Below are 11128 nucleotides of genomic sequence, written 5' to 3'. Positions count from 1 at the left end.
GCATCGACGTCCTGGGGGTCAACGGCTCTTAGCTTTGATGGTAGTGGGACGGACGGCCATCTGCTGGGAGACCAGTGGGCTTCCTTGGGCAGTTGGCTGGCCACTGGGAGAAAAAGCAGCTGGGCTAGATGGGCAAGGGGCCCAATTCAGCAGGATACACCTGAAGTTCTTCTGTTTTTAATGATCATTCTCTTGTCTGTCTAGATCAGTGTTTCTCAACCTTGGCAACTTTCAGATGGGTGGGACTTCAACTCCCAGCCAGCACAGCTGGCTGGGGAATTCTGGGAGTTGAAGTCCACCCATCTTAAAGTTGCCAAGGCTGAAAAACACTATTCTACCTCGTAAAAGGGTGGCCCACCACTGGCAGGCATCCTTCCATGTGTTAGAAGGTTCTCAAGGCCCCCCTCAGGTGGGGGCAGGAGTCTGGGTGAGGGGAGGGTGAAGTTTTATCTGTATCCCCCCCCTTCCTACAGCTTCTCTCCTGCTGCCCTGGCTGATGGGCTGTGCCCAAAACTCACTCCCCCCCCGCTTCCTCCTCCCCTCTCCCCTGGGGCTGCAGGGGCTACGAAGGGAAAGTCCCCGCTGAAGGTTGGATCCCTTTGCAGAATGATTCTTCAGGGCTTTTTAAGTACTTTCCATTTAGGACAATTCAGTCTCGATCAATTGCGGGGAGTTATTTAAACTCTATCCCCCCCCCCACAAGAACCCCTGCAGGTTCTTTCCAGTTGCAGAGGCTTCGGTGGGCATTGCCCTGATATATTCCAACGTGACATCATAGCCATGAGGGCTAGAAACTTGCTTGAAAAACAAAGGCAAAATACCACTCTCCTTGAGTTTCTGTACCAAACAAAGGAAACTGGGGTCGTTTATTTATTGATTTATTACATTTATATAGCTGCCCCTCTCAGGGAGGTGACTCTGGGCAGCACGCAGAGTTAAAATAAAAAGACCAAACAATCAAAACTATGAAAAACAAAAGCATTATGGTGAAATACAATTAAAACAGTTAAACAAAAAATACAGAATTGCAATCTTTGTACCACTGAACTTATACCTGTGTGTGTGTGTGTGTGTCTGTGTACACACACACACACCCCAATTCACTTCAGTGCCTGGTCTCAGTCCTTGGCATGAAAAATCTAATGTGACAGCAAGTGACACAGCTTTCAGGTGCTGACAGGATTCTTGGTCCATGTTCCACCTCCACTCCCAGCTCGGTGGTGGTGGTGGTGGTTGCTGTATCGCTGCTGTTCCCCCCCCCCAAGAGGAATCCAACCAGGGTGGGCAGCAGACCCCACCATACTCAGCCCTCTCCTCGCCATCCTCTCTTCTGATCGGATTCTCCTGCAGCGGATCCAAAGGGTGTAATTATTGCGGGGGGGGAGTGCAGCTGTTGCGAGTCTGGAGCCAGAGACAGCCGCCCCCCCGCCCCCCGCCCAGGTCTTTCCCACCTTCTGCCGTCTCCCTTCGCCGGGAGCATCCCGCTTTGGAAAACAGGTGCTGCCTTTGTGTGTCGATCTTCCGCACAGGGAGGAGGGGGGGGAGGCACAAGAGCCGAGCCCCCTGCCAGCCCAAGATAGCACAGAGGGGGAGGGAGGGAGGGAAGGGTCCTCCGGATAAAAGCAGCCGAGGGAGGCCTGACACCAAACATGGCACCAGCTCAGAAGACCTTGATGGCGACAAGGCCACCCTGCTGTCATCTTCAACAATAAAGCAGGGGAGGGCTCTGACTTGCACGAGAGGTGCGCTTGTTAACTTCTGTATTTATAGCTGCAAACTTGGAAGCTCTTGGTGTAATTCCAAGAGAAAGACAATGCCTCGCTCCAGCGTGTGGGAAGAGAGCGGCCGGGGCCCCTCTCCCAGCTGCCAATTGCGACGACTTGGCGGGTCCCGCCACCCTCCTCTTTCGGGGTTCTTCCACCTTCTCCACCAGGCTCGGCTCAGACAGGTTTGCAAACAGAGGAAGGTCCTCACTGAAAGCAAACTTGCCAAGCTCCGTCCAAGGCTCTCAGCTAGGAGGAGCACTGGGGGTGCAGCAAAGGGGGTCTACTCAGAAGTAAAAGGATGGGCACCTTGGCCCGTGGGTGGGTCCCATTCTCAAACGGCCGAATGACGCCAGCACAGCGTTTCAGAAAATCAGCCACCTGCTTCCAACAAGGCTGAAAGGGTCTATTGCGCCGAAAGAACCGCCCCCCCACCCAAGAAAGCCAAAAAGAAGATAAAAAAGGGTTCCAAAGTTCTGACCCTGCCCACTTCTGTGACATCGCTGCATCCTCTTCGCAGCCCCAGCAGCCCTTGGCGATGAGGCCGGACAGGAAAAATGTCTCTCCAGCTGCAAAGGGTCATGGAATCCACATCTGCTTTTCTGAATCCAGGAGAATTTACATTCAGGTCAAGGATTGTGGCCTCAAATGCTGAAGACAGAGAACCTTAAACTTGAGACTTCAAATGTACAGGAAGGACACCACTAATCCAGCATTACAGCATGCTGTAGTGTGTGACTGACCATTACAGGCCATCAAAGTCTGTGCTGACGCTGGGCAACCACACAGAGAGAACTTCCCCGTGAGGAGCCGGCCCCAGCCTGGTCCTTCAGCTCTCCCAAGGGTGCACTCGTCGCTATTGTAACTGAGTCGCTCCCCCTGGCTGCTGGTCCTCCTCCTCTTCTCCTTCCTTCCACCTTTCCCAGCATCAGAGCCTTTTCCAGAGACCCGAGGTCTTCACATAACATGCCCAAAGTAGGATCCTTTGGGCCTGGTCATTTGAGCCTCAAGTGAGAACTCTGGGTTGACTTTTTTTCAGTGGCCCTTTGGTTTCTTTTCTTGGCTGTCCACAGTATTCTCAGGAGTCTTCTCCAAAAACCAAGTTCGAAAGCATCAATGCTCTTCCTATCCTGCTTCTTCAAGGTCCAAATTTGTCTTCCAGAGAGGGTACAGGGAATACCAAGCCTTGCACAATGTTGAACTTTGCAGGTATAAACCCATCACAGCATTTTAATATTTTCCCCAAGGCCTTTGTGGCTGTTCTACCCAGTGCTCGTCTGTGGCATACTTCTTGACCACTTGTTCCTTCACTCTTGATGGTTGATCCCAAAAGGCAGAAGCGCTCCACCACTTGGATATCGTCATTGCACAGTTCTAAGGCTGGCTGTTCTGCCCCATCGTATGTGCAAGAAATATACATGCTGAGAAGCAGCAGAATGTGGGAGTTTGGTATTCCAACATGTCAGACGTGCTGTTTCAAACACCTTTGTCCTGCTCAAAATTTTCCTTTCTGCTGCTCGGAGTCAACCAGTCTTTCTCTACCTTTCCACCCAAACAGATAAAATGGGAGATTCCGAATGTCTTGAAGCAGCATTTAAAGTTGCCTGCGGACAAAGGCCTTACCGCTCTTTGCTTTTAATCTGGACACGTTGAGCCCCCAGGAAGAAACACAAAAGGAAGTCAGCTGATAAAAAGCTGTTATCCTTTCTCCCTTCATCCATCAAAGCAAGGCAAGGTCTGAAAGGCTGTTCCTAGATGGACTCAAATTAAATCGGCAAAACAAAAGAAATGAATTGCCTCTTCAAAGGATTATCATCAGTGGGAGCTGCAGCAGTATTTTCACCGTTATTTTAAGCAAAGAGATGGCGATCTAATGCACACCCAGGACATCGGTTAATTGAACTGTTGAGAGTGACTCAGTGCGGGGAATTTTTGGGTTGCCGCAAAATGGTGGATGTTCTGGAAAATCACGCCCACTTGTTTGGGGCCATGGGGGTGGACTGGGAAGAGGTGCATCCTTTGAGTACAATTACATCAAGGTTTTGTTTTGCTGTTCTGTTAGGGAGCCCACACTGAGGGTCGTCACAGCTTCCCCATGTGTCCCTCACAAAGCCACTTCATCTAGGAGGTCTTTTGTCAGGAGCGGGGCAGGAACAAGGAAGAAAGGCCAGATTTCAGCTGCGTGAAGGGACTGAGAGCTCGCCACGCTTAGAAGGGAACGCCTAAAGTCTCTTGAGCACCCATGCCATCACATTTTGGCATTGACAGCTGCAAGAGTGACATTAGACTGGGTTGGACTAGATTACCTCCGAGGTCCCTTCCAACCCTATGACACCATAGAGCAGGGTTCCTCAACCTTGGCAACTCTAAGCTGTGCGGACTTCAACTCCCAGAATTCCCCAGCCAGCTTTGCAAAGCTGGCTGGGGAATTCTGGGAGTTGAAGTCCGCACAGCTTAGAGTTGCCAAGGTTGAGGAACCCTGCCATAGAGTCCCTTTCCAACAGACTCACGATTTCCTGGGCAACTGAACATGGAAGCAGCTGGAAACGTGACACTGGATTAGATGCTAAAGGTGCCAACTCTTCAATCATGCCCTGCTTCTCTGTCGTTAGCTGCTGAATTTTGTGCACGTGAGAGCAAGTGGCTGGTTGAATTGAGCTCCAGGCTGTTCAGAGGCTGACCTTCCTAAGTTTTTCCCATCCAGTTCTTGATAAAAGCATGCAGTTTGGTTCTGACCAGTAGCCAAAATTCCAGTCTGCAACAGACTGGAGCTAGGCTGCTCCACTGCTTGATAACAGGAGCCTTGCCCAAAATGAAGGAATGGCTGCTGAGATGCTCTGTGACATCGGACAGCATAGCACATTAATGCTCCAATGCATCCCTCCAAATGTGTTCCCACAGCTTTTGCACTTTGGCAGAGGACCCTCCAGGCCTCACCTACGGCTGCTGTCCTTTTCCCCTGTGATTTCTGTACGCACCACAGCGCATTTCATGGCAAGAGAGCAAAGGTATCCTGGGTGAAAATAAACCCCGAGGCCTTCCCAAATTAGCCCAACGGTTTATTAGATTTATGTTCTGCCTTTGCTCCTGGAGCTCAAAGCAACTTATATTGGGATTTCCCCCCCACACACACACTTTAATCTACACACAACCACCACCTGTCAGGCAGGCTGAGCTGAGAGAAAGTGACTGGCTTAAAGTCACCCGACGCGTTTCCATCACTGAGGGTAGATTTGAACATGGGTCTGCTCAGGCTAGTCCAACACCGCACCACTGCACCACAGTGGCTCCAAAATCCTCAGCCTGGAACTTCTCCTATTCCCCAAAAACCAGATATTTGGTTCACACTCAGATCACTACACTGTGGCTTAATGAAGACATTTGGATGCTGGGAACCTGGCACGAGATCATCGGCCTGCAGGACCAGAATTACAGCCGATCCAGAGAGTCCCTGCGGCTTGGTTCCCCTGCTTGGGGCGGACTATATAATTTCCTTGCATCTTGTTGGAGCTCCTTCAGTTCCATTCCTCTTGGGCGGTATTTTGTTTTGCATCGGATTACATTTGAGCAGAGGCCGTTTCCTGTCTCATTGTGCCCACCCTCTTGAAATGCGTGCCGTGAATCAAGTTGAGTCCAAGTGTAACAAGGACACGCTAACTTAGTTACTGACGCCATCTGTTTAAGATGCCTCTCAGAAAAGGTCAGCTGGAGCATCACGAAATTAGAACTCGTGGGAGAGAAAGCTGGGTGTTTGCAAAACAGGAGGTTGATATGCTACAGGTCAGCCTTTCAAAACATGACCTACAAGCCCCAGCTGGAACCTCCAAGTCTGGAACAGAATAGTGAGAGCTGGAAGGAAAAGGGGACAGCTTCGAGCTGGTGGTTGAAAGACAAATCAATGAAATGAAGATTTCAAGAAAGCATCAACCCCACAGGTGCCGAAACTCTTCCTCAGGAGACGTGCTGGGAAAAAAGGTTGAGTCCGGCTTGCCCACCTTGAGTTTTTCACTATCCAGATGTGTGGCTGGGGAGACTGGATGTGTTCCCGTCTAACACAGCTGGAAGACCCCAGACTGGGAAAAGCGGTTGTGGCAAGCTTTCTGTCCGAAGGTCCTGCACTACACCCTGCACGGAAATCGGGGAAAAAAACCTCTTGGCTCCCCTTTCACCGTCTCCACAACGCTGGATGGGAGATGAACCGCGAGGCACCTGGAGAGCGCCAGGTTGAAGAAGGCTGCTCCTGCCTTGACTGTCTGCCCGGATGTTTCTCCCCGCGACCCGCACACACACGCACTTACCCGGGTTCAGAAGGGCTGCCACGCGGACCTTGGGAGCAGCTCAAAGGCTGGGGAAGGGACCCGTCGGCCTTCCAGGCACCCCACGGCTTTGACTTTTTCCTCCCAAATTCACTTAAAAAGAAGGATCGCGGCGCCCTCTGCACATTTGCCAACCGGTCCCGCTGAGAGAAGTAAACAACAGGTTGCCGAGGGAGGAAGAGCCCATCTCGCCGCCTCTGACGCACCAGAGAAACGGGCCGACCAGCGATCCGGGTAACGCAGACCCCGAAGACCGGAGGTGGCCGCCGAGGTGCTGGCTGCCAGCCCGCCGGGTCCGGTTCTGCATCGCCTCCGCCACCCAGGAAGGTTTGCCAGGCTGCCTCTGGCGAACGCCCCCTCTCTTAAGGGCCCTGTCCATGGGGGTCTCCTCCTGCAGCCCCTGCCCCCCCGCCCCCCCGCCCCCGGTACCTCTTCCTGCCTCGGTGCCAGACTCCGCCGCCTCCCGCGCCCGCCGTCTCACCCAGAAGCTTCATGCAGAAGGAGCCGCGCCTTCCCGTCCAAGATCAAGGCAGCCTGGGTCCCGCCCCTGGAGGGAGGCCATTGGGCAGGGACCCTGAAAGGCAGCCAGCGGAGCCTTCCCGTTGGCTGCCCGGTTGAAAGAAAAGGGTGGGGCAGGGCTGGGGGAAGGCTCGAGCTGGTACTCTCCTTCCCTCCCTCCAGGGGATGCTGTTGCCAAGGGCAACCTGATCTGAGGCAGGGAGGATGGAGACGGCAACTTGGTACGGTCACCTGAGCAACTCTGCCGTGACACAATGAACTTTAAGCCCCCTGGGACTCCTCTAGCGTTAGGTGTGGAGGGTCCGCGGAGCAGGGTGTTAGGTGGGGCGTCGCAGGCCTGTTAACTTGGCCAACCTTGGCCTCTTAGAGCTGGGCCACCTAGAAGCTTTTGGTACGTCCTGGGCTTTTTGGCACGTAACCTGGCAATTTGGACATCTTTGTAACCGGGGCAACTGAATGCTCTTGGTTACCCAGCAGATGTCTTGGTAACCAAGGCAACCAGAGCATCTTTGGGTAATTGGGCAATGCAGCTTGATAACCTCCAGTTTGGCTAATGCCAAAGACAATCATGGTCCCCCAAGGAACAAAAACCAATGCTCTGTGTGATCATAATTCCTCATGGTAGAGAAGAGGCAGTCTACCTGTAAAGGAAATTAGGAAGCTTCTGCTTACTCCAGGCCAACAATTAAATTGTCTTCTCACCTCTCTCCAGGAATCAGTTGCCAAAACGGGCTCAAAGAGAATATTTCAAGGGATGACCCAAGAAAGTGAGCCAAGTTACATTTGGTTCAAGATTACACAATCCCAGGGACATCCCTCTCTATGGGTCAGCCTTAGATCTTTGGCCAAGGCCTGCTTGTTTGGCATCAAAGGAAAAACAGGGAGCCAAAGTGTTATTCTCAGGATGAGGATTTAGCACTTGTTACGTTCTCTCTGTTTGTGAAAACAATGCATCAATTTATTTCAAACAACTTGGAGGCTTATGCAGTTTTACGCCTCAAGAATAAATTCACTGTTGATGGGCGGGAGGGGGCTGGCTACTCACAGTACATATATGGCTGCCAATTTCGGCCTCTTCTGTCCTAGATTGTGGCCACAAATAAGAAATGAGTTGCGGGAATGTAGTTTCATTTGGACAAGGGGCAGACCGAGATTCGAAGACTAGATCCATCCCCTGCCAAGGAAGCACAACGGGATGGCGAGCCAGATGAAAATCCAGGCTGACTCTTGTTATGCAACTTTTATTCCTGCTTCCCCTGAGCTCTTCGAAAACAGAGTGGGTGTCAGAGACACCGAGACAGCTGGCTCACTTGCAGGCAAACCCCATCACTGGAGCCTGGAGGTGTTGGTGGTGAAAAAACTGCAAAAGATCCAGCTCTGTGGCTGATGGAAGAGAAACTTTGCTCGCCTGGTCCTTCCATTTCAAGAAAACAAGAAGCACACGCTCCCTTCTCTATCACCTGCAGCCCATTTTCATCATCTGTTTCAAGAACAGATTCCCTGGAGAATATTCCATTCCCACAGGCGATTCTCAAACAGGGTGGAACACACAGAGATACACACACACACAGAGAGAGACACAACAGGATATATGAGAAAACATACTGTACTACAGGTAGTCCTCGTTTAACGACCAAACAGGGCATTTAGGTGGTTCAGATCTATGACTGTGCTTTAAAACCCAACTTATAACCAGTCCTCGCACTTACAACTGTTGCAGCATCCCCACAGTCACATGATCATGATTCAAGCGCTTGGCAACCGGTTAGCATTTATGACCATCGCAGCATCCCACAGTCATGTGATTGCCATTTTCAACCTTCCCAGCTGGCTTCTGATAAACAAAATCAACAGAGAGCCACATGATTCACTTAACGACCACATGGTTCATTTAATGGCCACCGCAAAAATAGTGTAAAATCGGGTTGGATTTGCTTAATGACCATTTCACTTGGAGACCAAAATTCCAGTCCCAATTGTGGCAACACCCACTGCACGCCCACCCCCCTGGCAGCAACAATACATTCAAACAAACCATCTGATGGGCTCCACAACAACCTGGGATCCCCAGGCCCACTGGCAAAACCACATCTTCAGGGCCTTTCAGGAGAGTATTAAGGTGAGGACTGGTCTTATCTCCACCAGGATGATGTTCCACAGGGAAGGAGCCACCATGGAGAAGGCCCTTCTTCTCCGTCCCACTAGATGGACCTCCTTAATGGGGGGGACTCATAACATACCCTGCCTCCCTGCTCTGGTGGGCCAGTTAGATGTGACTGGGATGACGTGGTTGTGCAAATAACCTGGCCCCCGGCCATGTAGGTCTTTAAAGGAGATAACCAGCACCTTGAATTGGACCCGGAAGCAGACTGGGTTACTTACAGCTCAGAAAGGCTGCCTTTGCCCAACACTCATGCTGAGATACACTTGGCTGGTCGAGGGCTCAGCGTGAACCCAGACAAGGGTTTAGTTCACTCAGACATGGATTTTTAACCCTGGGTTTGCGTGTTGTCTTGGCACCGACAAAATCTGTTCCAGTAATGGGCTAGTGAGGAGCGAAGGACTCCGAGAGAAGGCATAAAGGCATAACTCTTATGATTCATATGCCCTTTCCCAGACAGCACGGGGGTGGGGGGAGGAACCCACTCCACATAAATGTACATTCAAGGTGAAGAAATCACAGGGACGACGCTTTTGTTTGCTTGCTCCGCTTATACGCCAAGCCCGCTGGAAACTTGGTGGATAAAAAGACTCCCTTTGCAACCACCAGATAGATCCTGGAGGAAGACAGACGAGTGAGAGACAGGGCATTGACCAACAGGAAGAGCAGCTCTTTGTCCTGATTAGCTCCTTGTGGAGTTTGACTTGAGCTTTCCAGAATGATTTTATTGCACATCCCCCGCCTCCCTCTTTCAAGAGACCCCTTGGCATTTGCTCTTCCTCCCCTGAAATGGATGTGCTGCGGCTTGGATCCAGGAACCTTCTCAGCGCGTCCACCGCCGGGAACTGGCATCCGCCTGACAAAGGGTGCCCCCCGCAAGTAGCCGGAGCCTATAAATAGCGCAGGTAGGGAAGGTGGCCCTTGATCCGCTCGACCTTCTTTCAGTCCTCTTCGGAGTGGAAAAGGCCAGTCTTCCAGGAGAGGCACTGAGGTCTCCTGCTATTTCCCAATTGCGTCTCTGCTTCTTGGATTTCAGAGGGAACCGGCTGCACACTTTCTAACCTGTGGCCCTGAGGACTAGAAACTTGCTTTTTGAAGGAAAATCCCAAGATGGCTGGGATATTCCTATCTGTACCTTGTGGTACAGGCTGCCTTCTTGTAGAATGGGTGCATTTGTGCAGCTCTGTGTATTCCCAGTTCATTGCACATGCAGGTAGTCCTCGCTTAACAACCATTCATTTAGTGACAGTTCAGACTTAAGGCGGTGCTAGAAAAAAACAACTTATGACCGGTCCTCACACTTATGACTGTCACAGCATCCCATGGTCACGTGATCACCATTTTCAACCTTCCCTGCTGGCTTCTGGCAAGCAAAATCAATGGGGAACTGTGATTTGCTTAACAACCATGTGATTTGCTTAACGCCTGCGGTGATTTGCTTAAAGACTGCCACAAAAAAGGTCATAAAATTGGGTTGGATTCATTTAATGACCGCTTTGTTTAGCAACCAAAATTCCATCCCAATTGTGGTCGTTAAGTGAGGACTACCTGTATATCCCCCCAGCTCCGTCCAGAACAGACCCTCACACAAACCAGCCAGAGTCTCAGCAAGCCACCCACAGCCCTCTAGTTCTCACAGGACTCTTCAGCTGTAGACTGGAATGCTGCTCTTCTCATTAACATCCCTACCAAAGAGGAAGCAAATCCAGGGCAGGCTGTCCCCGCCGTAACCACTCTGGTTTACAGTGGTTCTCCAGCACATCCAGAGCTTCTACTGCTGCAGGGAGCCCTTCAGGCATCTCAAGGGGGGCCAGGGGAAAAACAGGGCAGAACTGCTCAGAGTTGACCCGGTCGACAGAAGAGGAGCCAGCGGATTCAACTTAGAAGGAAGTAGCGTTTGGTTGGACGTCAGGAAATATTTCCTAATGGTAAGAGCAGCCCCACAGTGGAAGAGGCTGCCTTGGGAGACATGGCCTCTCTTTTGCTGGAGGTGTTTCAACAGGGGCTGGATGGCCATCTGACAGGGATGATGGATTTGTGGATTCGGGCAGGGGGCTGGACTAGATGATCTCGGAGTTCCCTTTCATTCTATGACGCTGTGAAGCCCAGCACTGTTGGGTGAACCGGTCTCCAAAGCTGTCCCATGCTGTTGGAATGAGAGATGATTAGGAGAGATGCTGTTTCCTGCAACCAGTACCTTCTAAATGGGTTGGGTTCCCCTTCTCATCATCCCCAGCCAGCACGATGGGCACTGTAGTTCAAACCTCTCTTGAGGAGAGCAGGGTCTGGAGAGACTACAGCAGTGTTTCTCAACCTTGGCCACTTTAAGATAGATGGACTTCAATTCCCAGAATTCCCCACCCAGCAAG

This window comes from Candoia aspera, chromosome 10 (assembly GCF_035149785.1).
Source record: "Candoia aspera isolate rCanAsp1 chromosome 10, rCanAsp1.hap2, whole genome shotgun sequence".
Lineage (NCBI taxonomy): Eukaryota > Metazoa > Chordata > Lepidosauria > Squamata > Boidae > Candoia > Candoia aspera.
Note: the sequence above shows the minus strand (reverse complement) of the source record.